The following is a 5,746-nucleotide window of genomic DNA, read 5'->3' on the forward strand; positions in this document are numbered from 1 at the left end:
ATTTTGTTGAAAGCTTCTACATTCCCATTGGCTTGTGGGTGATACGATGTACTTTTCTGATGATATACCTAGAATTCTTCTGTGAGCGTGTTGATGGTTTCATTTAGGAAATGTGTTCCGTGATCACTCATTAATATTTTCAGATAGCCAAATTGGGTCAACACGTTTTCGAACAAAAACTTCGCAGCTGTAGCGGTCATGCAGTCTTTGACCAGCTATGCTTCCGCCCATTGTGTCAGGTACTCTATTGCAGTGATGATGTAGCATGTGCCCCGTCTTTCCTTGACGTTTGATCGGTCCCACAAAGTCAATTGCCCATTTTTTGAATGGTTGCAGTGTCATTTGTGGATTTAATGGCATCTTGTACCTCTGCGATGGTTTTCCAGTCCTTTGACATATGTCGTAGGCCTTACAATGCGCTTTCAAATCCTGGTGCAGGGTTGACCACCATAACCCTGCGCGAAGAATCTTTTATGCGGTCGCACGTCCTACATAGTGTCATCCTACAACACCCCCATGTGCTTCCGTGAGGATTTGACTTCGTTCAAATTCAGGTACGTATCTTCGTAATATCTCATCATTTCCCATTTCATATAGGTGCCCCGCGATGACAGAAAAATGCTCCACGTGCACCACCAATTCCTTCTTCTATTGGACGGAGTATTCCTTCAGCACAGCCCCTGTTGTTAGAAAATGGATTATATCTTCGAAGTTCCCGTCCACGACGTGCACCGCAAAGAGCTGTGCATAAGGTAATCTTTCCTCCAGATTAGTGGGTTCCTTGCCCGTCTCAATGCACGATAAATGATCTGGTCTTGCGTTTAGGCGTCCTGGCTTTAGTATGAATTCAAAATCATATTCCTAGAACAATAAGAGCCACCTACATATGTGCCCCCCCAACACAGGCTTATTGACTAGGTATTTCAGCGTGAAATGGTCGGTATACATCTTGAAATGTCCTTCGAGCAAATAGTGTTGATATTTTTGGAGCGCGTACACCATCACCAACCCCTTGCACTCAGTGGTGGAATAGTTCTCCTCTGCTTTGGACAACCTCCGGCTTGCAAGCGTGATAGGGTGATCCAAGCCTTCCTCGCCCTCTTGTGTAAGCACTGCTCCTAGCACGATACATGATGCATCAACATGGACATGAAACTCCACATCCCATTTTGGGAAGGCCGTGATTGGAGCGGAGGCCAATTTTCCCTTCAGAACATCCAAAATTTTCATGCAATCATCATTCCAGCAAAATGTAACATCCTTTTTCAATAGTTTTTCCATCGGCACGGTGATGTTGGGATCCTCAATCAATGGTCCTTGAACCTCGTGACAGCTTTCCATTTCAGGAATGTTAATATTTCGTGGGTCCTCATCCTCCTCCTCAACATTTACATTGAAACACTCCAACGCGCAGCTCAGTTGTGTCACCCATTCTGTCTGAAGTACTTCTATTGGCTCCTGGGGTATTTTGAAGATAGCTGCTTTTACTACTTGTAGCGCTTCGTCAACAGTATCCAACCAATGATCTTCAAATGTGAAGGTTAGCAGAAATATTTCACGCAAGATATCCCATTTTCTCGTGCCATGATAGAGCTCTGTCTCAGTATACCAATTCATGGGTATGGCATCCATAGTATGATAGAACAAATGCACCCATTCTGGTTGTGGCTCTTCCCCATAGACCTTGGTCCATTTTGCGAGGTGTGTACATGGATCATCCCGTCTGTTATCACAAAACCAGTACTAGGGACTGCAACCAAGCAAGGTCTCATGTAACTGTTTCAGACCATACTTTAGATTAGGAATTAGCCTTCCTAATCAGAGAGGGCTCTCTCATGACTCTTGACAAAATCCTTCAAACACTAGAGGGCTAACTCTTCACACATTTATAAAAATATAGCTGGTTGGACATACATCAAATTGGTCTTCATTGGGCTATGGAGTCTCTCACAGTTAATAAACCAAATCACAGTCATCTCATAGAAGCCAAGGCTCTTTGCATCATCAGAGGTTCAAACATAATTTACCTAAATCAAAGCCTGCTGAACATACAGGAAGTCAGAGCATTAAAAAATGAATTCTGAGTGATGTTCAAACATGCTTCACCAAAACCCACAGCTTGTCAAGCACACAGGAAGTCAGAGCATATAATATGAATTCTGAGGGATTGTGCCATAACAAGGCTGTAAAAAGAACATTAAGAAACTAAACCACCATCACATTTGAACAAAAAGATGCATTGAGAATCTTGGGAAGAAAAAACCCTGTTTGCCATTACTGTAACAGTCTTTACATAAGCTCTAAAAAACTCTGTTTTTGTATTAACAGTCCAACCCTTTTTACATTCTAATCTGATCCCTATATAGGCAAGCAAACTAAAACACCTCGAGCTTCCTCCTCCAGCATGAGGGGAGCCTCGAAGGTGGCTATTAACTACTCCTACATGCTTTTAACTACTGCATTAATTACAAACATGCTGAACTAAAATTACACACAATCCTAATCCAACTAAAATACGAATTTCATTCTCCTCGCAGACTTGATGCTTTCTTGGATGCTGGACAGCTGTATGATTTTCATTATGGCTAAGATATGTTAAGGGAGCATTCACCGAGCAAGCTGGTCTCGGATGCTAGCTGTAAGACAACTTATTAATTGATAAAATTAATCACCCTATATCCACGGTCCCCTGTCTTCCATTCCTCTTCATCATTTAAAGACCACACTCCGAGTTCTTTGAACCTTCAATTAACAACGCATAACTACCATATGCTATATGATCTGGATACTTTAAGGACCAACAGGTGTATCAACCGAACATTCTGGTAACTCCACCAATACCCTAGTAGCTCGGTCATAAATTGCCTTTGAGAAAACTTTATGAAAATAAACAAAATATTTTATTTTCCCTTCAAGACCTACACCTGTCACTGTTTGAGTTGTTATGAAACCCATGTATGATCTCCCTGCCTGAGTTTGAGACCTTCTTTTACCATTAACTGACCTCATCATCAAAATTCATTGTTTTTCCACAAAACAGCATTCTACAGCAGTTTCGTAGCGCGCTACGAAACTGCTGTAGATGTCAAAACAGAACCTATATATCTTTGAAGCGTTTTCTGCTTAAATTCATGATCTCTTCAGACATTTGTACAGCTATTAGGAACCTAAATAGTTTTAAGAAGATGAAGCTTGCTTCTATCATTACATATCACAGCCAACTTGATTAGCATCAAACCAATAAAAAGCTTCATAAATCCCAACTGGAACATAAAGTCACTGGAGTATTCCTTGCTGTCTTCAAATCTCCAAATGAGGTGGTCTTTTTCGAAGTACAGATCTTAAAGTTAGAAGAATTCAACACTTGGACATTAAGCTCCTTAGGATTATCAAACCAAACTATCTCACCCTTTGCAATTTGACTGGGTCTACATATATCAACTTCGGCTTGTCTGTCAGAATCAGCTGCATCTTTTTGTTGTAAAGTTTCCGAATTTTCTTAACCAATGAAACCATCACAATGAACTCCCTTGGATCTAGAAATTTCTCCCATTTAGAGTCAAAAGCATCGATAGTATAAAATTTAGCCTTGTGCTCCTTATTCTCTACTGCCACTGATGATGAGGCCAACTCTTTCTCTTTGGGAGGTGCTTCATCATTAGTAGAACCATATCCAGCATGTGAAAGAAACCACCCAGCATCTTCAGCTTCATCTTCCTTGTCAACAGTTAATGGTGGGGCTAACTTTGGAGCCAGCATACCCCTAACATTATCCCAGTCAACTCTCTTGAAGAAAGGATGACTCTTGAGAGAAGCATACCCTTCAGGGCCAGAAGCCAATCTTTTAGATGGGTCCATATCCAGCAAACAATCAATAAGGTGCCGTGCTTCATAAGAAAAATATTCAGGAAATTTGAAACCTTTATCCATGATCCTTTGGAATGTGAGCCACTCACTGCCATCTTTAAAAGGTGATATGTCAGACAGCATCTGACACAAAGTGCAACTCAGTGCCCATAGATCGTTTCCAGTTTGTTTGAGTTTTCCATCCTCATACCATTTAGCGCAGCTAAGGCCTTCGACTTACTGTATACAAAATAGCCCTTTCCAACTCTAAAAATCATCTTCACCTGAAACTGTAATATGAATTTAAATAAAAAGAATCATAACTGGCGCAGAAAGGAAAACATTTAAAGAGTATATTCCGGTCACCACTATTTGGCAAAGTGCTCCAGTTTCTCTGATATAAATTGCACAGCCTCTGACTATTCGTGCAGCACCATGGCATTCAACTGCTGGATGTATGAATTCTCCCAGCAACAAGGTATTGTAAGTAACAGAGGAAATATAGTTCTTCATGGGCAAACTTATATTCTGCTTCTTGAGACTCTGTTTTTTTTTTAGGCCATGAAGAACTTGGTTAATTTAATTCTCAAATTTCAGAGCTGTGATATGAACCGGTGAATTAAGTAAAGCCGAGGATCCATCTGTTTCTTCTGGAAGCAACCTAGATCTTCTCTGTAATATATTATGAACAAATGAACTCCCTTTCTGAGAAAACACATCAGATAAAGTATTTACTGCTTGGAAGATATCATGAGGTTAGGCACGAGTTGCAAATGAACCGCCAGATGGAGATTCACTGATTTTGTTGTCTGCTACTTGAATTCTCCGCCATCCAATTGTCTCGATTCTGTAGGCTCCGGAGAAATAAATTGTAGGCCCGTTCTTATGCGCCCCTTAACATCATTCACGGTCATGAGGATTCGATTTAGCATGATATCGAGGACGTGGACGTATATAGATCAGCCAAAAGGCTAAACCTAACTCCTTCAGCGCCATCTGTATTATGATTCACGTCGGTGCCAAACCAATGACCTAAAATTTCGTTCTTGTTTAAAAGTGCATGATGTCCACATTAAATTACATTTAACTTTTATCCTAAGATTGCTCAGATAGTTTACGAGGATAGAACGGAAGTCTTGAACGAAAAGAACCCTGTTCGGATGGCGCAGGTGTATATAGTAACATCTTCATTACCTTTCGAAGAACTTTTAACCTTGCTACTTGGTCTGCCAATGACAATTCACCACGAACCAATCCCATCAATGAGAAAAGATCAATGCTCTCGACGTTTACTAAATCTCCATTTATTTCTATCAGGGATTTTCCTGAAGGCACCATGCGCTAACTGGTAATAATTTCATCTTTGATTAACTGATTAAGCTTCATCCGAGACAAAACGAAACCAAATTTGGAAAATTTTGGTTTATTTCTCGCACAGAATGCAATGGACCAGAAACCAGAACAATCCTCTGAGCTGTTTGATGTCCTAGATCTTTCAGTTCCCATATATCTTTTTCTGTGCAGCAGTGACTTTACAAAGTGTAAGGTATCCATTGGAAAAAGACCGAGCACAATATATAGGAAAAACATTTAACCTTGGGTACCATATTTTGCAGTGAAACAGAAACAAGGGATTCAAGAGTTCCAAGGCTTTGTCTTTTAAGAAAAGTAGCGCATCTTTGGAAACATCTTCCAATGCAACGACAAAACGGTCAAACCTCTGCTTTAGACAATCTTCCTTAGAGGTCACTTATGACCGAAAAATCAATCATCCTCAGATTGAAAAGCCGAAGTATCCTTATCTTTATCCTTGAACAAGGTGTGAATATGAACTTTATCATAAATATTTCTCAAATCTTTCAATCCATTGTGGCGCCCTGTTTTGTGAAAGAAGTTACAG

The 5,746-nt window shown here is 40.3% G+C and overlaps 1 pseudogene; it reads right to left on the reverse strand.

Moving 5' to 3' along the window:
* Positions 1-3,399: 3,399 nt before the first annotated feature.
* Positions 3,400-5,184, reverse strand: LOC149237575 (3-phosphoinositide-dependent protein kinase 2 pseudogene; annotated as a pseudogene).
* Positions 5,185-5,746: the final 562 nt, after the last annotated feature.

Source organism: Pinus tabuliformis, chromosome 8 (genome assembly GCF_031772625.1).
Source record: "Pinus tabuliformis cultivar Carrire ecotype Pingquan chromosome 8, CPIR1, whole genome shotgun sequence".
Lineage (NCBI taxonomy): Eukaryota > Viridiplantae > Streptophyta > Pinopsida > Pinales > Pinaceae > Pinus > Pinus tabuliformis.